This window comes from Mobula hypostoma, chromosome 22, assembly GCF_963921235.1.
Source record: "Mobula hypostoma chromosome 22, sMobHyp1.1, whole genome shotgun sequence".
NCBI classification, from domain to species: domain Eukaryota; kingdom Metazoa; phylum Chordata; class Chondrichthyes; order Myliobatiformes; family Myliobatidae; genus Mobula; species Mobula hypostoma.
In genome coordinates, this window is record NC_086118.1 from 25,344,002 (window position 1) to 25,371,064 (window position 27,063).

The 27,063-nt window shown below is 40.4% G+C and overlaps 1 long non-coding RNA gene across 1 annotated transcript in view; it reads left to right on the top strand.

Annotated features, from left to right (window-relative positions):
* Nucleotides 1-27,063, top strand: part of LOC134360226 (uncharacterized) — a 45,259-nt gene that overhangs the window by 12,196 nt on the left and 6,000 nt on the right. Inside the window, exon 2 of the long non-coding RNA XR_010021280.1 lies at nt 20,525-20,600. This is a non-coding gene — a long non-coding RNA (uncharacterized LOC134360226). The remainder of the gene's footprint in view (nt 1-20,524; nt 20,601-27,063) is intronic.

Below are 27,063 nucleotides of genomic sequence, written 5' to 3' on the forward strand. Positions count from 1 at the left end.
GGTCGGTTAGCCTACTTTTTGATTCCTCTTACCAAAGTGCATGATTTCCCTTCCCTGCATTAAATTCCATTTGCCAGGTTTTTGTTCGCTAACTCTGTATATCAATATCCTGTTGTAGAATCACAATTTTTCATCACGACTGGCCCTTCCACCCTTTCATCTCTCTTCATATCATCAGCAAACTTGAATGCCTTACATTTTGTTCCCTTCTCTAGGTCATGGTCGTAACTCCTAATCATAAAACTAATCGAAAGAAAAACACATAGCTGGGAATACCCAAGTATGTTTTGTTTCTCTTTAGTGAGACACATTGTGGCATAATGATGTATGACATTCACATACTTTTACATATAACCTGTAATGAATTATTTAAACAAAGAATGCTTAGTCGAACAATATATTTACAACATGATTTACCTTTCATAAAACCATGTTGACTAAAGTTTGAAAACATTCTGCTTCCCTAAACTATATGATTAATTATTTCCTCTTTTATTAACTATTCTATCCTCTTGTCAACAATAGATATTAACTAAGTAGTTGTCTTCTTCCGTTTTTCAAAAAGGCCTGTTTTCTAAACTTCTGGAACGCTTCTGGAATCAAGCGAGTTTGAAAAATTGTATCAAACAAATCTGCAATCTCTGCAGCCATCATAAACCTTTGGTTGCAGGTCATCGTGTGCTGGTGGATTTTATTAGGATTTTTAAAAGTCTCTTATTTTATTTGAAATCATCTTAGGGACATTTCATGGTGTTTTCCATGGTGAAAGCTGATGCAGAAATATTGACTTAACATACCTACTATTTCTTTGTATAATAGTAGTTCTGTTAAATCAATATTCACCAGTCTTGTACATGGATAGGAAGAAGTACGTAGACAAGAAAAGTCATCATTACGGACCCCCACCACCTGGATATGCCCTCTACTCATTACTACCATCTAGGAGGAGGTACAAGAGCCTTAAGTCCCACGCTCAACGTTTTAGGAACAGTTTCTTCCCCTCCGCCATCAGATTTCTGAACGGTCTATGAACAATACGTCACTATTTCTCTTTTGCATTATGGATTTATTTACATTGTAACTTCCAGTCGTTTTGTACGTTTTACATTGTCTGCAGGCACAAAACAACAAATTTTACAATATACAGTATGTCAGTAATAATAAAACTTCTGAGGTTAAGAGTGAAATGAGCCAAATACAATTAAGTGAATTAGTTTCGGTAGGCGGCTTGGTTGCCAAGACAAGTGGGGCAGAAAGGCCTATTTTCAAGTGGCGCACCTCAATGACAGCTTGACTCAAATAATCTATTATTGATGTCAGAGACCTTTGGAACAGTTTCTTAATGTCTGTCAATAATCAAATAGTTATAAATTAATTTTTTAAAAGTTGTAAAAACAAATTTCACTAACTATATTCAAAATAATTGTAAGTAATTCTAAACCTTAAAATTAAATAAAATATACAAACCATGTCCATTAGTGCATCTCTTTTGACAGGTGTGAGAAATGCCAGACAGTTTCCAACCACTTAGCTCAGCACATCAGTATTCCATTGATGGGTTCAGAGCGGAATGAGAGGTTAGGTGCACCTAAAGCCTGAGTCCAGCTTACCACTGACTTCCCGTGTTCAACCTCATATGCCTGGAACCTGAACTGAGCAGAGATGTGGACGACTGCAGACAGCCAAAAGTTTTCTTGTGTGCCTCTAGCTGAAGTTAAGCTTCAGCAGCCGCCATGTCAGAAATACAGGGCAGCTTTCAAACTTTGATCTTCTGCCAAAGTGTGTTCACGTCCTGCAGAACTATCACGCAGACATGCAAAAGCCGAATTTTGTTGGGTTTTCGTATCCATGTGCAAATATCCCAGACTGATTAGTTGAGGTCTGCTGGTAGTTTCACAAAAATACTCTGATGCTAGACACCACATTGAATACACTGAAGTGTAGTAAACTGTTCGGATTCAGCATCTAAGAGCAAATTTTGTCCAACATTATACATTGCTTTCTAGATTAAGCCCGAAATGCATAGCAAGAATCTCCCAGTGGTAACAATCTGCAAACTTGCTAACACATCCTTTACTGGTGACCGGAAACAGCTGCATTGATAGTAGGCTTCTTCTTGAGATAGATTAAGATGAATTTCCATGGGAAAATCTGTTTTTTCAGAATAGCAAATAGTGGTTTTTGGAACCCTAAGCTTTATTTTTAACAAGTCAAACTCCCATGTCAATTCATCTGGGGAGGTAAAGCTGGTGAAGCAGCTTTGAAAGCCATTCGCTGTAATTATATTGAGGAATGTGAGGGGATGTTGTAGTGGGCAAGGGATGATTGAAGAAGTGTGCTGGTAACAGTGGAATAGAGAAAGGAAGAAAGTGAATAGAAATTGTGGAGAGAAATGGGACAGGAAGAAGTACAGACCAGCCAGTGCTGAGAAACTATTTGGCTGACGTGTAACCCATGGGATTGATGATGTGGACAGAGTGGTGATTTCAATAGCGCAGGTAAACTAATCTGATGGAACAAAGCCAAGAAAAAGTCTTGGCAGATGTGCAGGAATTCAGTAAGCAAGCAATATCTGCAGCAGAATAATAAAGGCCTGGTAAACTGTATCAACAAGAATGGAGCAGAAACAGGGGCAAGATAAGCAATAGGAATAGGAAGCACATTCTCCAGGGGGATGGAAGAAATAAATGTGTCATATAAGTGGCAGCAGCAGGGCATGAACATAAATGTAATCTATGGTATTCTGACTAAGGCATTAGAAAATGGAGACGTCACTATACTTAAGTTTATAAATATATCAAAATCTATTTTTATTTCATGGATTAATTTCCCATTCCAGACAGTTCGATTAACCCCCTGAAAACATATGTGATTCTGTCACACATTAAATGTTACAACATGTGCAATATCAACCATTAATCTAATTTACCTTTCCTACATAATTTTGTGGAACAATCACTTTAGTATTCATTGATTGGAAGAAATTCCATGCACACTACTAATTATATATAATAAGATCTGTTTTCTTAGTATTAATCAAGTTTATATTGTCATTCCAATCAAGGATTTAACTCTCCCTTATTTTATGCTGCATATACTTTTCTTTCTCCACAGTATGCACTTGGTATGAGAATTATGGTTAGGGCACAGATTTCTCTTTAGAGTACTGTTTACTTATTCAAAACCTACAGCCTTTTCAAATCAAGGTATGCGATCCAACAACTTTATACTGTATTGTGGAATTAAAATTCCTATCTTCTGTGCTGAGCATCTTGGTCGTTCCAAGGTTACTCTGCCCCTTATCCCTGCTGTCCAGCTGTAACAAAGCCAACTAGCTGAGGAGGGCAGCAAATCCGCAAGTTTATATTTCCGCTTTATAATCAAAAAACAACAATTGTTCACGGATTTTTTCTTCTTAAAGTAACAAAGGGTAAAAATAAATAGTTGGCAAAATACACTGGCAATGTCCAGTTTTCTGGGCATTTTGTCAGAACCCTGGTTTTCTCACTTAAAGTTTGTAGATGGCACCTTTGTCCAAAGGATTACACATTTTGTGCATTCTTTACAGTACCATAACAATACTCAGATTTCATTCTCGTCTCTGTAATACCGCAATAAATGGAGCTTTGGTAAACACTTTGCCAAATCTGTAACTTCAGCCACAAAGTCGATTATTCATTGACTTTGAGTTTTTTCCCCTGAAATTATATAATTGCTTCATAAAACTGATGTTTCTGCAAACTAGGTAAGGTGTTATAATTCACTTACATTGACCTACAATATTTAAAATGTCATCAGTTTTCAATTCTAAACATCCTCACAAGGCCCAGCCCCTCAATGTCAGTGTCCTTTCCCCATAAAGACACTGCAGCAGCTATGCTAAGCTGCAGTGCATCCCCCAGCAGTACTCCTGCATCTTGGAGTGCACCAATCAGTAACGTTCGGTTGCAGTCAGCTCCTTGCTCTGGACCAACCAAGGTGTGCCTCTTAGCAAGTTGATGATCTTCCAGTATCCTTCAAGAACATAAGAACATAAGAAACAGGAGCAAGAGTAGGCCATCCGGCCCATCAAGCCTGCCCCGCCATTCAATAAGGTCATGGCTGATCTGCCTGTAAACTCAGCTCCATCTACCTGCCTTTTCCCCATAACCCTTAATATCCCTACTATGTAAAAGTCTATCAAACTGTATCTTAAATATATTTAGTGAAGAAGCCTCAACTGCTTCCCTGGGCAGAGAATTCCACAGATTCACCACTCTGGAAAAAACAGTTTCTCCTCATCTCCATCCTAAATCTTCTACCCTGAATCTTGAGGCAATGTCCCCTAGTTCTAGTCTCACCTACCAATGGAAACAACTTTCCTACTTCTATCTTATCTAGCCCTTTCAAAATTTTGTACGTTTCTGTAAGATCCCCTCTCATTCTTCTGAACTCCGGAGAGTATAGTCCCAGGCAACTCAATTGCTCCTCATAGATTAACCCCTTCAGCCCTGGAATCAACCTAGTGAACCTCCTCTGCACTGCCTCCAAAGCCAGTATATCCTTTCGCAAATATGGGGACTAGAACTGCATACAGTGCTCCAGGTGCGGCCTCACCAGTACCCTGTATAGTTGCAGCATGACCTCCCTGCTCTTGAATTCAATCCCCCTAGCAATGAAGGCCAACATTCCGTTTGCCTTCTTAATAACCTGTTGTACCTGCAAGCCAACTTTTTGTGATTCATGAACAAGCACTCCCAAGTCCCTCTGCACAACAGCATGCTGCAATCTTTCACCATTTAAATAATAATCTGCTCTTTTATTATTCCTTCCAAAGTGGATGATCTCGCATTTACCAACTTTGTATTCCATCTGCCAGACCTTGGGCCACTCACCTAACCTATCTATATCCCTCTGCAGACTCTCCACATCCTCTGTACAATTTGCTTTTTCACTCAGTTTAGTGTCATCAGCAAATTTTGCTACGCTACACTCAGTCCCCTCTTCCAAATCAACAGCTGCGGGCCCAGCACAGACCCCTGCGGCACCCTACTCACCACTGACACTGACTGCCAACCGGAGAAACACCCATTTATACCAACTCTCTGCCTTCTATTGGTTAACCAATCCACTATCTATGCCAATACACTTCCTCCGACTCGATGCATCCGTATCTTAGTTATAAGTCTCTTGTACAGCACCTTATCGAACGCCTTCTGGAAATCCAAGTATATGACAGCTACCTGTTCCCCTCTATCCACTGTACTCATTATGTCCTCAAAGAACTCCAGTGAGTTTGTCACACAGGACCTGCCCTTTCTGAATCTATGCTATGTCTTAATGTCTCTGGAAAAGGTCCGCAGAACGCGGAGTTCTGTAGTTTGTATTATTTTCATATTTTCTTATGACACAGGAAGAGATTATTCAGCTCAATGGGGGGGGGGTATCTATGCCAGCTCTGAAAGTATTTTCATTAGTCTGATTCCCCTACTTATTTCACTGTCATTTATTCCCCATCACATGTCCATAAACCACCGCCCACCACCTCATTTCTCCTTCTGTCTAGCTACAGCAGCCAAATAACCAACTAACTAGCTTGTTCTTGGAATTTGGGATGTGTAACTGGAGAACCTGGGTGAATCTCAGGAGAGTTAGCAGCTCCTCAGGGTAAATCACAACAAAGAACACTGCATTCCATTCCCAATCTCTTGGAAAACAGTACACAAGCAGGTGGATGACAGCTTCATCTGTACCACTGCCAACCGAAGGGCAGCACATAATGGGATTGAGACGCTGGCTGTGCATAAAGGATCCGACGGGGGAGGGTTTTTCTCACCACCAGCCAAATGAGGCTTTACTACATGCCTGAAAATTGAGGTGATGAGGCATTCTGCCAAATGATTTTGACAATCCTACTTGGGGAACGATCGGACAGGATTCTGATCCACCGTCTCTTTCACCTTCTGGGCCGTCAGGATGTTGGCTTTGTAATACTGACACTTGTGACTGCCAATTTGAAGCTCATGCAGACATGGGCCCAGTAGGAGGTCTTCTAGTCTACTTGTCCCTCCATGCAGTTGGTGATCAAATATCAGGACATTGAGTTTAAAACAGAAGCAAACAGAAGAGGAATAATTCCTTCAAGTATAGGAAAAGACATGTCTAATCTGTGCAAGAACAGTGATTACTTGCCTGTCAGTCAGACTGTGAGTATTATGGGAAGTAACAGACACGCTGAATGTCGAATCATTCACTTGCAGGACAGGACAAGAAATCAATAAAATGCATATTTAATTTGAGCAGCTGTCAAATTGGACTAATCCTGTCATGTTCATCTATTGGACTGAATTACATAAGGAGAGCGAAGCAAGAGTTGATAGAAGTTTATGGTAAAACAACTTTCGAAAGAGAATTGTTTTGAAGTTGACTACAGTCTAAGTATTGGCAATACAACTGAAAGGAAATCTAAATGACCATCAGAAATATTGTGACAAATAAAGAAGACAGACATCAAGTGCTGTTGCAAGATGGTCATCTCAGTGACAGATGCTCTTCGATCCTTCCAAAACTTGTTGGCCTTCCACCAAAATGAGATAACTGAAAGGGAATGCTGCTAACGGAACCCTCCATACTGCAGGAGAACATGCTGAGGGGTACAGTGAAGCTTGCAGCAGCTAGTGCAAAGATATCCAGCATCTGCAGACTTCTCTTGTTTGTGAATGCAAAGTATTTGTGGGAAAGCATAGCAGTCTACTAGATTTCTGTCACTGGAGGGGCTAAGTTCTGTGTAGAAGCCTCTCAAAGACTGGAAGTTTGAATCATCCCAGAGGGTCACATGAGTGGTCAGAGTGCTCTGTCCACAGAATGTGTGAATGCCACCAATATGTAGAACTAATATCACTACGAATGTAAAAAAATCAAATATCATCCTAAAGGTAATAAAAGCCATGCATTGTGGGTTTTATTTTTGTATTTATGGGTGTATATTTTCGATGAAGAGAAGCACTTTTCTGAGGAACTGCACAGGTAGCTGACACAGGCTCCCCAGCTAAGCTTGAGCCAGTGAAATCAAAACACAACAGTTCAATCTGAAAAGGAAGAGGGTAAGAATGGAGGGAGTTCAGGTGTATAAACATCTAAAACTTTGGAGATCGACCATATTGGAAACGGATTATCCCACGTACTAGATGTGAAGCAGGAGGACCACCTGACCAGTGTATTCTCCTATTCCCAAGTATCCTCTGCTCTAGTCTTTAACTATTCATGGAGGGTCAGAAAGAGTACTGCCTGTGCACATAGATACTGTATTTAGTCTTGTATGACCTGGTGATCGAATTTAACCAAACCAATGAAGGTAACTGTCGGTTAATACAGATTCTCTTCGTGCTTAGTTAATCTTTGTCATCGAGGGTGAATATCTACAACAACACAAGTAAGCTGGAGGAATTCAGCAGGTCAGGCAGCATCTATGGACAGTTGATGCTTCAGCTGAAGACCCTTCATCTGGACTCGTCATCTGTTTTGCGCATGCATTTTCTGATAATGAGTTCTGAGAAGTTTATGTGTACTGTCAGGAGTTACGTTGGCGGGAGTTAATGTATGGTCTTCATCTTCTTAAGCCCATTGCCCCTACTGGGGCAAAGACTGCTGACAGCAGCCCACCAGAGACCTCAGTCCTGGGCCAAAGGTTGATCAGTCCTGTAGCTTTCACTTTCAACACACAATTTCATAAGTCTTCTAGGTGAAGATCCTTTCTCTCCCAGGGTGAGGTCTTTGAAGCTTCTGTTGGTTCTGTAACACTGGGTCTTTATAGATGAGATTTCTAGCCCCCTGCCCAACCCTCCTCCTCTTGCAGCCGGGCTTGGGACTGCCCATGGCAGAGTTGTGCCCTTTATGGATATTGAAAATGATTTTGAAACGTCACATAGGTCAGTAGATGAGAAATAAGATTGTGCCAAGAGCGAGGGAGGTGGGGATTGAACAGAAATAGGATGCTGGCCAAAGCTTTAATGTGCAAAGCCGCTCTTTTTGGCTCCACATTAAAGTGACCATTTGAATTTAGATTTATCTTTCCAGTAGCTGCCTCCCACAGTGTACCTTTCAAAAAGGAATTTGAGCACAATGCAAAAAGATTGCAAATTCACCATGAGTTGGCATGATGACCCTCACTGATTAAAAACAGTTCTATTTTACTATACAGCATTTGTAGCTGTTTAGGAAATCAACATCAGTAGGTCTACTTCGTCATTATGTAATTTGAGGCAAGTTGTATATATCGTTCTATTATAGACTCATAGATTTATTGTGCTTACGTCTTGTTGGCAAACTGTGAATGTTACTTTTGCAATCATTCTTCCTTTCTCAGTTTTTAGCTATACTGTGGTATAATCAGAATCAGGTTTAAAATCACTGGCATATGTCATGAAATTTGTTGTCTTTATGGCAGCAGTACAATGCAACACATAATAAAAACTGTGAATTACAGTAAATATAAATATATTTGTATATATAAAATAGTTAAATAAGCAGTGCAAAAAAAGTAGTGAGGTAGTGTTCGCTGGTTCAATGTCCATTCAGAAATCGGATGGCAGAGGGAAAGAAGCTGTTCCTGAATCGTTGGGTGTGTGCCTTCAGGAGTGTGCATAGTTGCATGCCTATTGCCATTTTTTATTGAGTATTGCACACGTTTTGTTGAGAAGCTATTCCGAATCTTCAGTTTGCTTCAATAAGCTCTGCAAAATGTAGCATTCCAGCCTTTAGAGAATCCAGTGTAAACATTCACTAGACAATATTGCTGCCCCTCTTTCCCTTAATTGCTGGGTTACAGACAATGGAACCTTTCTGTATATGTTGGAAAGAGGATAGCGAGTCCATAATGAAAATATGTAAAGTACTCCTGATCCATAGTGTACTTGTTGATATTTGCACCAATGTTGAACACAAAATAAAACCAATTTTATTCAAATAATGGTATTGTATTTCTCATGATTAAAGGCAGAAGATATCTGCAGAGGTAGATGCTCCATAACAATACAAAAATACACTATAAAATTCCAATAATTCTTGAATCATATTGTACTTCCCTTTAATTTCTGTTCATAATTTACATTTATTTTCATTTATCCAATAACAGTGAATAGAACCAACTAACTCCAATGAACCTTCCAAATGTACAGCTATGCAATTTATCATGCTGGCATTAGTAACAGCCTAAAATATGCCCTAGTCGTCTCACTTCCACCAAGTAATCTCATTCTTTAACATCCTTGTAGATGTGCCATACTGTGTTCATTCAAGACATATTAGTACATTAATGCACTACATTATCATTCTTAGTGCCACTGGCAGAAAATTACATCACATTGGTGTTATGTTTTGCAACTCCAGGAACTAATTGAAAATAAAAACACAGGAACCGGATATTTACATACTTAATTTTCTTTAGTAAGACACTCGAAAATGATGTGGTGGCGTATGCCATTCACATACTTCTTGCATATAACACAAAATGGATTATGTAAACAAACAAAGAATACTTACTCAAATAATATGTTTATAATATTACTCAAATATTACTGAAGTATTAAATACACTCACTCCTCCCTGCTTAGCTAAAAACTCCAACTCAAAATTGAATAGATAATACAACTACTATATACACATCCATAGCCTAAAGATTTAATTGCTGTGGAGGATTTCTTACCCTTGTGGGATAACATCTTTCCTGACAAAGGGGTGGGGGGTCACTCTGCTTGGCAGGTGAGACTCGTGGCTGTGAAACAATCTCAGGTTCTGGGTCCTGCTCTGTGGTAGTTGTAGGAGTTGCCGTTGGGACTGCAGGAAATGGTTCTGACAGCTCTGGACACCTCTCTTCTCTAACAGTTGACACTGCTCTCCTCACCTGATCAATATGTCATTCCATAAGACATAAAACACAGTCTCCACTGTGTAGGAGAGTGTATCAGTTCCATCCTTGATCTTTCCAAGTACCCACATTTGATCATCACTGTAGTACCTTGACAGGACTGCTTGTCCTAGAGTGAAACATCAAACATTGTTTGAGGAGCTCTCAATGTGTTTCAGCTGTTTGTCCTGATACTCCTTGAGAGAATGGATTTGAGGAGATCCAAGCATGAGCACCAGGGACAACCCAGGAACAGCATAGCTGCTGAGTTGTTACTTGTGGAGTGTGCTGCATTACGATTTACAAAGGGGAAATTGATGAATTTCCGATTCAGTGTAGAGTGTTCTGTTGACATTGCTTGCAATGCATTCCTTAGTTTTTGGATATACCTTTCCACCAAGCTATTGGTAGCTAGGTGGTGTGGTGCAGATGTAGTATCTAATTTCATTCTTTTTAAGGAATACTTGAAACTATTCCTCAACAAACTGTCATCCACTATCAATGACTAAATGCTCTGGAGGTCCACTCCTTGAGAAGATGCTTCTCAACACATCAACCATGTGCAAGACTGTAGTGAAGGCTATTGGGACCACTTCTGGCCACTTTGTAGCTGCATCCACTGCTACCAAGGAATTTGTACCTGTGAATGCCCGGGCAAAATCCACATGAATCTTCTGCCAGGGCATTGCAAGCCACTCACAGGAAAGGAGAGTTGTTGATCTTGCCATCTACTGGATGTTTTGGCACTCTGAACAGTGCATGACAAGCTGCTCAATCTGCTGATTATTCCGGGCCAACATACAAAGCTTTGAACCAACACTTCCATTTTGACCGGCATGTAGCTCCTCCAACACTTTAGCTCTCAGCTTGGATGGTACAACAAGGTCTCAATCCCCACGTAAAGAAACCCCCGTCAAAGGCAAGTTCATCCTGGCACAGGTAAAAATGGGATAACTGGAAATTCTGCTCACATACCAGCTATTTTGAGTCGTCATTTTGAGCTGAGACAGTGTGGAGTCTTTTATAGTTTCCCTTTGGATCATCTTTGCCGTAATAAGGAGACTTTCAATCTGCATTAGAGAGAATGCATCAAGAGGTGTGTCCTCTTTTGCAAATTTTTCAGGTATTTCCCTTTCCAACGATAAACAGGACAATCCATCAATATTTCTATGATTAGTTGTCCTCTCGAAAACAATCTTGTACTTGTGTCCTCCAGCAAACAGAGGCAATCTCTGCATTCCTGCTGCTGCTGTTAGTGGAGCACCCATCTGTTGATTGAAAATGGCCACCAGCGGTTGATGATCAGTAATCAAATTAGTAATATCCCATAAAAGTACTGGTTGAAACATTTTACACCCCAAACTAGACTCAAGGCCTTTCTGTCAACCTGTGCATGATTCTTCTCTGCAGCGGTAAGGGAATGTGATTTAAACGCTAAGAGGCATTCACTTCCATCACTCAGAACATGTGACATGACTGTAGTGATACCATAAGGCAAAGTGTCAAATGCAAGTTTCACTCAACAAATGGATCATAATGTGTGAGTACCGTGGCTGATGTCACCGTTTCTTTTGCCTTTTTGAAAGCCACCTCACACTGTTTTGTCCATTGCCTTTTCTTCCCGATCTATAGTAATGAGATCAAGGTGTGGGGCACAGTAGCCAGGTTTGGCAGGAACTTTTTACAGTAAATGACAAATCTAAAAAAGGACCACAACTGTGACACACCCTTGGGCCTTGGGGCATCCACCACTGCTTGAATTTTCTAAGTTCACTTGTGCGTCAATAGAATGATCACTTGAAGTGGTGCTTGACTTAAAGAATGTTTAAAGAATGCCCATGGTGAGAAACACTTTGGAATCTTCTTCCAATTCCATCTGCAAGGAAGCCTCAGCTAAGTCCACTCCGCTGAAATGTTTTCCTCCAGAAAGGTTTGCAAAGATATCTTCTATCCTGGGCGGTACTGGGTTGATGGTGACTTTAAAATCAACATAGATCCTGACAGACCTATTCTTGTTGGCTACTGGGACCACTGGCATTGTCCATAGGAACTCCCTTCAACCTTGGAGAGAATTCCTTCTGCCTCCATGCAATCTAGCTTACTGCCTACTGCATCACAGATAGTATAAGGAACCATACAGGCTTTGTAAAACTTGGAAGTGGCATTTTCATTTAACACTATTTTACCCTTGATATGTTTGAGTTTCCAATGCCAGTCCTGGATACTGCTATGGTATCATCCAGTATCTTTCTTAATTTGCTTTTGGTTGACTCTATTGCAGGTGATGTAGCGTGCAAATGGTGCAGAAATCTTCAGTCAAGTTGTAATTGTCTCAGCCAATCACAGCCCCATAATGTGGGCCCTCCTGTTTTTACCACATACAAGCACAATGTGGCTTGTTGGTTGTTGCATTTCACTGTTACAAATGTCATTCCCGCAGGAGCTATTTTTTCTCCAGTATAAGTTCTTATTTGGATATCTGCAGGCTTCAATTCAGTATCTTTGAAATGCCGTTTCAACTCATTTTGTGGAATGACTGAAATAGCTGAGTCAGTGTCCAATTCCAGTTTAATGAAGTTGCTGTTCAATTCTGGTGTAAGCCATACTGCTTATCTCTTGTTAGTTTTCGCATTGTAAATCTCAATGCTACTCAATACTGCATCATTTTCATCATTATCAGATTTTTCTTCAGCAACATACCCCTCAAAACTAATCAATAAGCTCCAAGACCTTGGCCTTAATATCTCCTTGTGCAATTAAATTTTTAATTTCCTCACTTGCAGACCCCAGTCAGCTCACGATCTCCATCAGCACAGGCTGTGTGCTTATCCCCCTCCCCTACTCACTTTACACTTATGACTGTGTGGCTGAGGACAGCTCCAAATCCGTATTCAAGTTTGCAAACAACGCCATTGTCATAGGCCAAATCAAAAGTGGTGATGAATCAGCATTCAGGAGGGAGATTGAAAATCTGGCTAAATGGTACCATAGCAACAACCCATTACTCAATGTTAGCAAGACCAAGGAGCTGATTATTGACTTCTGGAGCAGGGAACCAGAGTTCCATGAGCCAATCCACATCAGAAGATCAGAGATGGGGAGGGTCAGCAACTTTAATTTCCTGGGTATTATTTTGGAGGACCCGTCCTGGGCCCAGCATCTAAGTGCAATTACAAAGAAAATTTGCGGCACCTCCACTGCCCTAGGAGTTTGCAAATAATCAGCATGTTATCTAAAACTTTGACAAACCTCTATAGAGGTGCAGTGGAGAGGATATTGACTGGTATGGAAACACCAATGTCCTTGAACATAAAATCCTACAAAAAGTAGAGGATATAGCCCAGTCCATCATAGGAAAAGCCCTCCCCACTACTGATCACATCTACATGAGATGCTGTCACAGGAAAGCAGCTTCCATCATCAGGGACTCTCAGCATCAAGGACATGCTCTCTTCTCACTGCTGTCATCAGGAAGAAGTTACAAGAGACTCAGGACTCACACTACCAAGTTCAGGAACAGTTATTACCCCTCGACCATCAGGCTCTTGAACCAAAGGGGATAATTTCACTCAACTTCACTTGCCCCATTATGAAACTGTTCCCACAGCCTATGGACTCACTTGCAAAGACTCTTCATCTCATGTTCTCAATACATTACTTATTTATTATTATTATTTCTGACTTTTTGTATTTGTACAGTTTGTTGTCTTTAGAACACTGGTTGAATGCTCAAGTTGGTGCAGTCTTCCATTGATTCTGTTATGATTGTTATTCTATTATAGATTTATAAAGATGCCCGCAACAAAATGAATCTCAGGGTTGCAAATAGTGACATATATTCACGTTGACAATAAATCTACTTTGAACTTTGATTGGTGCTGTTTTTGAAACTGCGACTTAACTTGTTGTCTTTTTCTCTTCCCTGTGCAGTCCATTTATTTTTGTTTTTCCAGTATGCTCTTTGCATGTGTCCTATTTTATGGCATGTTCTGTAAGTTTCACCTTTAAACCTGCTTTGGACTGGTGTACGTGAGGCACCGCTACAACAGTAACACAATTTTGTTGGCTGGGCAATTGGCTGTTTAGATGTTGGCATTTTGTTCACACTCACTTTCATTCCTACCTGCAACACAGTTGCATCCCTGGCTGTTGTTTGCATTGATAAAGTGATTTCAATTGCTGTTTTGAATGTGAGTTGTGCTGCAGTTAGGAGCCATTTTTGAATGCTTTCTTGGAAGTTTGCATAAACTAAACCATCTCTCAGAACATCATTAAGCCCATCACTGAAATGACCATGCTTGGACAATTTCTCAATTCAGCCACATAAGCTGAAATGGACTCCCCTTCCTTTTCATTCTGCTTATGAAAGCTAAAGCATTCTACAGTCAACAATGGTTTTGGTTCTAAACATTCTTGCATTGTATTCACAACATCAGCAAAGCTTATTTCATATGGTTTGCTTGGAGCAGTTAAACTTCTAAGGGAACTCTTCATTTTTCCAACTATTGTCTTCTGCAACACTGGTACTCATATTTCATCAGCTATTTCATTTGCTTCAAAATACTGCTCAATTCATTCAATATACATCATCCAACTATCTGTTGTACAATGAAACGTGTCTATCTTTCCAATGTAGACAGCCATTTCTGATCTTAAAAATTATTATTATTGTTACCCGTTTCGCACTGTTTATGGCCCATGGCCGTACTCGAAGCTTGTTAATTTAGATTATGAAGACACGTAGTCCTCTTTTATTATCATTTAGTAATGCATGCATTAAGAAATGATACATTATTTCCTCCAGTGTGATAACACAAAACACAGGACAGACCAGACTGAAAAAACTGACAAAACCACATAATTATAACATATAGTTACAACAGTGCATAATACCATAACTTGATGAAGAAGTCCATGAGCACAGTAAAGTTCAGTTTCTCAAATGTCCCACATCTCACGCAGCTGGGAGAAGGAAGAAAAACTCTCCCTGCCATGCCGACCACAATCCGACTCTGAGTCATCCGAAAACTTCAAGCTCTGATCAGCTCTCCGACACCGAGTACTGAGCGCCATCTCTGTCCGAACAATTCCACCTCCTTCTCGGTCGCCAAAAGCAGGCAGGGCCGGGTATTTTGATGCCTACCCTCCGAAAGATTCCTGACAACACAGTAACGACAGCAGTGAATGGGCGTTTCAGAAATTTCTCCAGATGTTCTTCTGTGCTTTCATGTCCATTCTCCATCAAATCAGAATTGTCCACGGCCCCTATTTAACAGATACGATATCATTTTTCACCGGAGGGCTGCGCACGCGCAGGTGCGCCGCCATCTTCTCCCATTTCTGCTTTTTCCTCCATTTTCTGCTTTCATCCATTTTCATCCATTTTCTGCTTTTTTAAAAAACTAGAATGTCTTTCTCCCTTTCTGAATAAAAACATGGTGCACTTTTTTTACTCAAACATTTCTCTCCCCTTTTGAAGTGAACCTGCTGCACTTCAACAGGTAGATAATTGTCTTGGGTTCGTTTTATAACATCTTCGTTGCCACTATTATGTTTTGTAACCTACGATACTTAGCAAAAGAAAAACACCAGACCCAGGATATGTTTTGTCTACTTCATTTTTCTTTTCCTTTTTTTAGTGATGTGCTGACATATGACTTGGTGACATAATGACGTATGACATTCATGTACTTCTTACATATAACCCATAATGAATTATGTATACAGCAAATAACGCTTAATCAAATAGTATATTTACAACATTACTCAAATATTATTGAAATATTCAATACACTACAATTGGGAGGAGACAAATAGACTAGCTGGTCTTGTCTTGTCCTCTACTTTCTGGTTAGTAGTTTAATGTTTTCTTCCCTATTTTGTGACTTTAACTGAGTTTTGTTAGTAAGGGAGCCATAAGTAAGGTCTAGCTTCAGCTATTTATACACAAGAGATTCTGCAGTTGCTGGAAGCCCTGAGCAACACTCACGAAGTGCTGGAGGAAGTTAGTGGGTCAGACAGCAGTTATGGAGAGGAATAAACAGTCGACATTTCAGGTCGAGACCTTTCATCAGGACAGTTAGGAGCTCCTCCAGCATTTTTATGCGTGTTGTTTCAGTTACATATAATTTCATTTCATAAAATAAGGGAACAGTTTACCATTTGATATGCAGCAGTTTCTAACTCACTTGTTCTCACACAGACCCTGTGCCAAACTTGGTCGTCTCTAATATCCTTCCATTGGCATTTATAGCCTGGAAGCTGAACCCACCTGGAATGTAAAATGCTGAGTAACCACCAGGGGAGTCTCCAAGAGTCCCCAAAAGGGAGATCCAAAGTAGGAGGGCTGAAATAGGAGTGCCAAAGTGCAGATGAAACAGAACTGAGGAAGTAGGTATCCCGAAATCGAATGTTTAAATATAAGTGTTAAAACAGCAGTGCCAAAACTGGAGTACCCAAAGAGAAACACTGAATGAGGAGTGCTGAAATAGGTGTGACCAACCAGGAGTGCTCAAACAATAGAGCTCAGTCGGTACTGCTGACATCTTTGCATTGAAACAGGGATCCAAAGTTGAGCCCGCAAGCTAGGGTATCTAAAATATGGAAAAAGAAGTTTGCAATGCACATAAGACCATATAACATACGAGTAGAATTCAGCCATTAGGCCCATTGAGTCTACTCCACCATTCAATCATGGCTGATCCTTTTTTACCCCTCTTCAACCCCTTTCCTCGGCCTTCTTCCCGTAACCTTTGGTGCAATGTCCAATCGAGAACCTACCAGTCTCTGCCTTAAATGCACCCAATGACCTGGCCTCCACAGCTGCATGTGGTAACAAATTCCACACATTCACCACCCTCTGGCAAAAGAAATTTCTTCACAACTCTGTTTCAAATGGACGCCCTTCAATCCTGTGGCCATACCTTCTTGTCCTAGACTCTCCCAGCATGAGAAACATCCTTTGCACATCTACTCTGTCTAGGCCTTTTTAAGATTTAAAAGGTTTCAATGAGACCCCCCCACATTCTTCTAAATTTCAGCAAGTACAGACCCAGAACTATCAAACGTTCTTTGTATAACAACCCTTTCATTTCTGGAATCATCCTTGTGAATATCCTCTGGACCCTCTCCAATGCCTGGATTTTTTTTTTTCTGAGACGAGGAGGTCAAAATTGTTCACAATACGCAAGGTGAGGCCTCACCAGTGTCTTATGAAGCCTCAGCATCACATCCTTGCTCTTGTATTCAATACCTCTTGAAATTAATACTAACATTGCATTTGCCTTCCTCACCACCGACTCAATGTGCAAGTTAATCTTTAGGGTCTTCTGCACAAGGACTCCCAAGTCCCTTTGCATCTCAGATTTTTGGATTTTCTCCCCGCATGGAAAATAGTCAGCACATTTATTCCTTCTACCAAAGTGCATGACCATCTATTTTCCAACATTGTATTTCATTTGCCACTTTCTTGCCCATTCTCCTAATCTGTCTAAGTCCTTCTGAAGCCTACTTATTTCCTCAACACCACCTACCTCTCCACCAATCTTTGTATCATCTGAAAACTTGGCAACCAAGCCATCTATTCCATCATCTAAATCATTGATACATGGCATGAAAAGAAGCGGTCCCAACATTGACCCCTGTGGAACACCACTAGTCACTTGCAGCCAACCAGACAAGGATCCTTTTACTCCCATTTGCTGCCTCCTATCTATCAGCCAATGCTCTAACCATATTAGTAACTTTCTTGTAAAAATACCATGGGCTCTTAACTTGGTAAGTAGCTTCATTTGTGGCAGAGGCTTTCTGAAAGTCTAAATAAACAACATCCACTACATCTATCTTACTTGTAATCTCTTCAAAGAATTCCAACAGGTTCATCAGGCAAGATTTTCCCTTAAGAAAACCAAGCAGCACACACAAAATGCTGGAAGAACTCAGCAGTCCAAGCAGCATCAATGGACAAAAGTACAGTTAACTTTTTGGGCGGAAAATCTTCGGCAGGACTGACTTTGCCCTATCTTGTTCTGTGTCACCAAGTACTCCATAACCTCATGCTTAACAATTGACTCTAACACCTTCCCAACCACTGAGGTCAGGCTAACTGGTCTATAATTTGTTTTTGGCTGCCTTCATCCTTTCTTAAAGAGTGGAGGGACATTTGCAATTTACCAGTCCTCTTGCACCATGCCAAAGTCATTTTTGAAGGATCATTGCTAATGCCTCCACAATCTCTAACCCTACCTCTTTCAGAACCTTAGGGCACAGATCATCTTAGGTCATTCAGCTTTTTGAGCACCGTCTCCCTTGTAATAGTAACTGCACTCACTGCTCTTCCTCCACACTAGTGTCTTCCACATGAAGACTGATGCAAAAAACTCAGTTAGCTCATCTACCATCTCCTTGTCCCCATTATTATTTCTCCTTCCTTATTTTTGAGCAATCCTACATCTACCCTCATCTCTCTTTTATTTCTTACATACTTCAAAAAGCTTTTACCATCCACTTTGATATTGTTTCCTAACTTGCCTTCATATTTCATCTTTTCCCTTCTAATGATTCCTTTAGTTGCTCTCTGTAAGTTTTTAGAAGCTCCCAATCCTCTATCTTCCTGCTAATTTTTGTTTTGTTGGATGCCCCCTCTTTTGTTTTACATTAGCTTTCACTTCCCTTGTCTGCCAAGGTTGTACTATGTTTCCAATTGAGTATTTCTTCATTTTTGGAATACATCTGCCCTGCACCTTCCTCATTTTTCCCAGAAACTCATGCCATTGCTGCTGTGCTGTCATCCCCTGCCAGCATCTCCTTCCAATTTACTTTGGCCAACTGCTATCTCATACCACTGTGATTTCCTTTACTGCAATGTCAGACTTTACTTTCTCCCTATCAAATTTCAAGCTGAACTCAATCATATTGTGATCATTGGCTCCTAAGGGCTCTTTTACCTGAAGCTCCCTAATCACCACTGGTTCATTTCATAACACCCAATCCAGTATAGCTGATCCCCAAGCAGGCTCAACAACAAACTGCTCTAAAAAGCCATCTTGTAGACATTCAACTAACTCACTCTCTTGAGATCCATTCCTACCTGATTTTCCCAATCAACCTGCACGTTAAAATCTCCCGTGACCACCATAACATTGCCCTTTTGACACAACTTTTCTATTTCCTGTTGTAATCCGTGGTCCACATCCCAGCCACTGTTGAGAGGCCTGTATATAACTGCCATCAAGGTTCTTTTACCCTTACAGTTTTTTAACTCAACCCACAAGGATTCAACATCTTCTGATCCAATGTCACATATTTCTACTGATTTGATGCCAGTCTTCACCAGGGGAGCCATGTCATCCCCTTTGCCTACCTTCCTATCCCTCTGATACAACACGTAATCTTGGATGTTCAGCTCCCAACTACAACCATCCTTCAACCATGATTCAGCAATGGCCACAACGTCATACTTGACAATCTGTAATAGTGGAACAAAATCATCCACCTTATTTCTTATACTCTGTGCATTGAGATATAACACTTTGAGTACTGTATTTGCAACCCTTTTTGATTCTGCATCCCTAATGCACTGATACTCACCCTGCTGCCTGCAATTTTGTCCTTTCACCTGCTTGCCCTTTCTGACAGTCTGACTACATGCTATCCTTGCTTTTTTACCATCTGTCCTTCCCTGAATCCCCTCATTCCAGTTCCCACCTCCTGCCAAATTAGTTTAAACTCTCCCCAACAGCTCTAACAAACCTGCCTATAAGAAAAACGCAAACAACAGGAATTCTGCAGATGCTGGAAATTCAAGCAACACACATCAAAGTTGCTGGTGAACGCAGCAGGCCAGGCAGCATCTATAGGAAGAGACGCAGTCGACGTTTCAGGCCGAGACCCTTCGTCCTGAGGGTCTCGGCCTGAAACGTCGACTGCGTCTCTTCCTATAGATGCTGCCTGGCCTGCTGCGTTCACCAGCAACTTTGATGTGTGTTGCCTGCCTATAAGAATACTGGTCTTCCTTGGGTTTAGGTGCAACCCATCCCTTTTGAACAGGTCATACCTCCCCCAGAAGAGATCCCAATGATCCAAACACCTGAAGCCCTGCCCCCTGCACCAGCTTCTCAGCCACGCATTTATCCGCCAAATCATCCTGTTTCTACCCTCACTAGCACGTGGTACAGGTAGCAATCCAGAAATTACTGTCCTGGAGGTCCTGCTTCTCAGCTTTCTCCCTAGCTCTCTAAATTCTCTCTTCAGGACCTCATTGCTTTTCCTTCCTACATCATTGGTACCAATATGTACTAAGACATCTGGCTGCTCTCTCTAAAATGCTATTCTTCATTGTTGAATGAAGAATGTCAAAATAGATTGAATCTCCCTTTTTAAGAGGCTGAAGCTCACTTTTACACTCTGTCTCTATTATAAGGCCTCGGATCGCAAATGTTTTTCTAACTCCCATCATGGCTTATTTTTGGTGAGAACTATATTGTATTGTCTCCTTCTTCCTTCTATGAAAATGCATCACTTCCAATTTTTAAAAAAATCATCTCCCACATGATGGTCATTCTGTCAGCCTATTTACCTTCTCTTGGTCTATCACCATCTTCATCACTGTTTATTACAAACTTCTAATTTTTGTCTCATCAGCAAATCTCGGAACACCAGGGCATAATTAATTGGTATATCTAAGGAAGCAGTGATTTTGCTGGAATGCCATCCTTCGGTGAGTGTCATGATATATCTCTCTCCAGCTTCTATTGTGTGGGTTTCAATTTTCTGACAAGACCATAAGACTATATGACATAAGAACTATTGTATTAGTCTGTATAATTGTTATTTTCTGTACAGTTTAATAATTAATTCAACCAACACACATCAAAGTTGCTGGTGAACGCAGCAGGACAGGCAGCATCTCTTGGAAGAGGTGCAGTCGACCTAGAGATCCTAGAGCATCCTAGAGATGCTGCCTGGCCTGCTGCGTTCACCATCCTAGAGATGCTGCCTGGCCTGCTGCGTTCACCAGTCGACTGCACCTCTTCCTAGAGATGCTGCCTGGCCTGCTGCGTTCACCAGTCAACTGCACCTCTTCCTAGAGATGCTGCCTGGCCTGCTGCGTTCACCAGCAACTTTGATGTGTGTTGCTTGAATTTCCAGCATCTGCAGAATTCCTGTTGTTTGTGTTAATAATTAATTGCCTGTTTGTATTTTATTATCTACTTAAATACATGCTGCTGTTTAGTATGATTACTAGAGGTCACAATAGGAAAATGCAATTGTTCAGCATGTTCCTGGTGGTTGCAGTTCTGTCCCTTCCTGGAAGCTTCTTGGTATTGTGTTATTTGAATGGGAACTATCTGATTGGTTAACTCTCATCTACAAATTTGAATGGAATGTTTCTTATCTATGGTATAAGAAGGGCTGAGCACATTGACCCACCATCTTTATTCTTAGCCACTAGACTTTTGCAACTCTACGTTACCAATTCTCTTTGTTCTATTAGCGCTTAATAAAAAGACCATGAGGCAACAAGTTTTGTGCCACTTTCTTGACCTCCAAAAGAACTTGGATTAAAAAAAAAATCAGAATCCAAGAGAGCAGAATTAGGCTATTAGGGCCCATTGTGTCTGCTCTGCCATTTGGTCATAGCTGAGTTATTTCCATCTCAACCCTATTTGCCTTCTCCCGTAACCTTTGATGACCTTACTAATTAAGTACCTTTCAACCTCTGTATTAAATATATCCAATGACTTTCTCTCCACAGCCACCTGAAAGTCCTTTCATCTCTATTATAACTGGATGTCCGTCTGTTCTGAGGCTGTGCCCTCCGCTCCTAGACTCTTCCACCATTCAAAATATCCTCTGCATGTCCATTCTATCTAAACTTTACAATATAGTAGGTTTCAATAAGATCCTTCCCACTTCTAAACCCCAGTAAATACAAACCCAGAACCATCAAACACTTTGTTAAGTATTAACACAAGCAGAAATTGCTGGAAACACTCAGCAGCTCCGGCAGCTAAGTGAAGTTTTGTTTCAGCATCTAAAGCTTTCGCTAAGCCTTTTTTTTTTATCATGTGACAGTCCATTTGAAAGTCCATGTGGGTAACGTCAACTTATACAGCTTCTGCCTTACATTATGAAAACTGTATGAAACCTGATACGCACATTGGTCTTTATCACATCATATTGATCCCATTATACAATTATTAATTACGACCTGATTATTGTTTGCAGCAGTTTCCATGTCAGTTTAATGTTACATTGTTTGGCCTTGACAACTGGACTTAGCTTTGCGTGCTACTTTGAATATTGTAGGTACTTGCCCAGTTCTCTCATATCAACAGCACGTCAAACCTGGAACAAAAGGTCTTACACAGCACCTCAATGATTCTGACATGCTGCACCTTTAACAAACTACAGAGCAAACCTTTCACTTTATGAACTTTTAGCTTAGCCAGTGCCTTTTTTTTTACTTTCTTCTTTCTTAAAAAAGATAAATACAACATACTCTGGCCAGTATCCATTTTATAGGCTCTCCCTCCATGTGTAGATCTCCTTTTAGGCTATTATTGGCCCTAATCTTTTTCATTATCTTAATTAATCCTCTTAATAATTTTCAATTATTATTTCAATTATTTTTATGTTAGCAGTCAGTCAGCTTTTATATGCTCTCTCTGGCCTTTATATTTATTTTTTATACCGTATATCCATTCAATCTTTCAATGTTTGGCCAGATTCTCATTCATGCAATTAACATATCATACATCTTCTTTCTCTACTTCATCTGAATATTTGAACCTTTCATCACTCAGGAAGCTCTGACATATTATCATTGGCCAACCACAATTGTGCAACTAAGTGGAGGGGAAAAAAACAAGAAAAGGAGAGGAGGATTAATTTGACCTCATTGAAGAGACACCATTTCTCCAGAGGGAATCTTTTCAGTCAAACCTAACATTGCTTCCCACCACCACTGTCATTCTCAGAACACTTAGTCTCAACCTGGGAGATCTGCTTTTTAGTCCACTATTCAAAAATATTTTGTTACATTTTACAAAAAAAATTACATTTTAGTTAGTGTGCTTCTCATGCATAGGCTATTAAAGAATTTTTACCATTTTTAATGCACAACATTCAAATTTGAAACATGTTTGCCCTCTGCAGGTAGAACATGTTAACAACATAAGCAACTTAGGCGGATGATTCCATTTTAGTTATTTTGCCAGATGTTGATGGATTTATTTACCGTAAATTAGGCAGATAACTTTAATGTTCCAATAAAAAATGACTTTCTATTTAAAAATAATGGTCTCCACCTGAAAAGATTTTAATAATTGAATAAAAATTAAGAAGTAGTTTATCATAACCATATAAAACAACAGGAATTCTGCAGATGCTGGAAATTCAAGCAACATACATCAAAGTATATATTAGTTATGTTGTAATTACAACTTTCAGTTAAGTGTTTATTATTCACCAAACTATTTAATCTGAAAAGTAGTCAATATAAAGTAGTTTATATTTTTGAGTATACACTAGACACTTTTTGTATAAATGTTCAGTGAGGTAAATAACAAGAAATGAGTTCATAAGTAAATATTCTTCATTAAAGCAATCAACACTCAACTAAAAGCAATGACTTTACAGTAGTGTATCAAAAGTCATACCACATGGTGAGCTCAATTGTAAAGGTACATGCAGCATACATTCAGAATATAGCACAAAATTCAGTTCCTGATATTTCTCTATAGATACCAGGCAAACTAATAAGGTTTATTTGCTGAACAAGATATATAAAACAGTAGGAAATTAAAAGTTTTTATTAAGTTCTCCACTTCCAAAATGGGCAAACAAGGTCAAACACAGAAGCAAACATTTCTGTACGTAGCACAAATTTTGATTTCAGCACTCCATGGAGGCCTATAGCATCAAGAATTAGAGTGGATAATATTTCAATGAGCTCTATAACAACCTACCGATGCTCTCCACTAAAAGCGAGGTGAGAAGACTGCAACTAGCGGGGCACTGTCTACGCCACCCCGAGCTACCTGCCAGCCTAGTCATCATACGGGAGCCCAAGCACGGGAGGATGAACCGTGGGCGCCCTCCCAAGACTATGGTCAACACGCTCCTTGAAGACAGCGGTGCGGCTAATGTAGATGAACTGAACACACTGATGAGGGAGAGGGAGAAGTGGAGAGTCCGTCATCGTGCCCAACACCAGCCCCCTAGGCCTGAGTCGACGTAGTAGTAGTAGTAGTACATTTCAATAGATTATAAGGAACTTGTGACTAAATGGGAATCTTTGTTGAAGATTAGATCGGAGAAAGAACAATCAAATATTTTCTTAATATTGAGAGATCTGAAAGATGGGGAGAGGTGGAATCAAATGATTAGATAATGATAGTCTGGAACTTTCTCCCCAAAAGGCCATGGATGCAGGAACAATCTTAATCTTGTTTGTAAAATCCTATAATACATGGTTACATGTTGGAAAAGGAGGGCTGCAAAGTTTTGCAGTGAGAGGAAAATTATGGAAGAGAACATGGAACTGATAAAAGGACATTAAGTATCTCTGTTGCGGTCTCCATAGGATGAGGTCTGATCTACTGAATATTTCTACCATCTTCCATTTCTATTATACATTCTTCCTCTTTGGGAAAAGACAACTACTTTGTCTTGCGGTATAAGATTTTAATAGTAGCTGAGGAAATCACATAACTGTACGTATTACTACAACAGCTTGTGGCTATTCCTCTCAATAATAAGTATACTTTTCTAGATACTGTTGATGGGGGAAACCTACCAGGGGTAGCCACATCAACTGAGTCTCTGGTACTGAGTCTAGCACTGAGGCTCTGAAGGGAAGGGGGAAGAAGATGACTGTAGCAGTGATAGACGATTCTATAGTTCGAGAAGTAGATACAAGATTCTGTGGACATGATAGATGCACCCAGATTGTATGTTGCTTCCCACGTGCCAGGGTCAGAGATGTATTGGGTCGGGTCCGTGACATTTTAAAGGAGGAGGCTCAGCAGCCAGAAGTCTTAGTACAAATTGGCACAGATATATAGGTAGAAAAAGTGAGGAAGTCCTGGCCTGGGTAGAAAGCTGAAAAGCAGGACCTCCAGGGTAGCAATCTCTGGATTGCTGCCTGTGTCCTGCACCAGTGAGGGTAAGAATAGGATGATTTGGCAGGCATGCATGGCAGAGAAACTGGTATAGGGGGCAGGGTTTTGGATTTCTGGATCATTGGGGTCTCTTTTAGGGAAGGTATGACCTGTACAAAAGGGACAGGTTATACCTGAATCCAAGGGGGACCAACATCCTTGCAGGCAGGCTTGCAGCTGCAGTTGGTGAGGGTTTAAACTAATCTGGCAAGGGGCTGGATACTGGAGTGATAGGACTGAGGATAGAACTGTTGGTTTACAAGCAGAGGTGGTGTGTAGTGAAGCTGTCAGGAAGAACAGGCAGATACGATAAGGTAAAATTGCAGTCTGATTTGTGGTGAAGAAGGGAGACTACTTTGAAAAGGGTGTTGGTATCTGGATAGAAGGTTTTATATTTGAATGTATGCAGTATACAGAATAAAGTAGATGACCTTGTTGCACAGTTGGAGATTGACAGGTACCATATAATGTTGTGGGCATCACTGAGTCATGGTTGAAAGAAGATTATAATTTGGCGCTTAACATCCAAGTATCACGTTGCATCAAAAGGACAAGCAAGTAGGCAAAGGGTGTGGTGTGGGTCTATTGGTAAAAAATTAAATCAAATCCTTAGAAAGAGGTGACATAGGATCAGAAGATGTAGACTCTTTGTGGACAGTATTAAGAAACTGCAAGTGTAAAAAGACGCTGATGGGAGTTATATACAGGCCTCCAAACAGTACCCAGGATATAGGATACAAATTACAATGGGAGATTAGAAAAGACTTGTCAAAAAGGCAGCAATGTTACAATGGTCACGGGGGATTTCAATATGCAGGTTGATTGGTAAAATCAATTTGGTGTTGGATCCCAAGAGAGAGAAATTGTAGAATGCCTACAAGATGGCTTTTTAGAGCAGCTTGTGGTTCAGCCCATTAGGGGATCAGCTATTCTGGATTAGGTGTTGTTTAATGGACTGAATTTGATTAGAGAGCTTAAGGTAAAGGAACCCTTATGAGACAATGATCATAATATGCTAGAATTCACCCTGCAATCTTAGCGGGAGAAGAAAAGTCAGATGTACCATTATTACAGTGGAGTAAAGCGAATGGCAGAGGCATAAGAGAGGAGCTGGCCAAAGTTGACTGGAAGGGGACACTAGCAAGGATGACAGCAGAGCAGCAATGACTGGAGTTTCTGGGAGCAATTCGGAAGGTGCAGGATAGATACATCTCAAATAAGAAGAAGTATTTTAAGAAATAATGGTAGGATGATGCAACCATACCTGACATGTGGAGGTCAAAGCCAACATAAAAGTAAAGGAGAGGGCATATCATGGACCAAAAATTAGTGGGAAGTTAGAGAATTGGGAAACTTTTATAAGCCAGCAGAAGGCAATTAAAAAATCCATTGGGGGAAGAGATGAAATATGAAGGAAAATGAGCCAACAATATCAAAGAGGATACCAACATTTTTTCAGAATCCATATATAGAATAAAAGAGAGGCACAAGTAGATAATGGACCACTGGAAAATAATGCTAGAGAGGCAGTAATAGGGGAAAAGGAAATAGCAGATGAAGTATTTTGCATCATTTTTTGCTGTAGAAGACACTATGAGTATGATGGAATTTTGAGAGTGTCAGGGGGCAGAAGTGAATGTAATTGCTATTACTAGTGATGTGTTCGGGAAGCTGAAAGGTCTGAAGATAGCTAAGACATCTGGACCTGATGGACTATGCCCCAGGGTTCTAAAATAGGAGCTGAAGAGATTGTGGAGGCATTTGTAATGATCTTTCAAGAATAACTAGCTTCTGGAATGGTTCCAGAGGACCGAAAAACTGCAAATGTCACTTCACTCTTCAAAATATATAAAAGGTCACATCGGGAGCACCGGACGCAGTATATCACCCCAGTCGACTCACAGGTGAAGGTGCCTTTTATATATTGGTGAGACCCGACGCAGACTGGGAGACCGCTTTGCTGAACATCTACGCTCTGTCCGCCAGAGAAAGCAGGATCTCCCAGTGGCCACACAT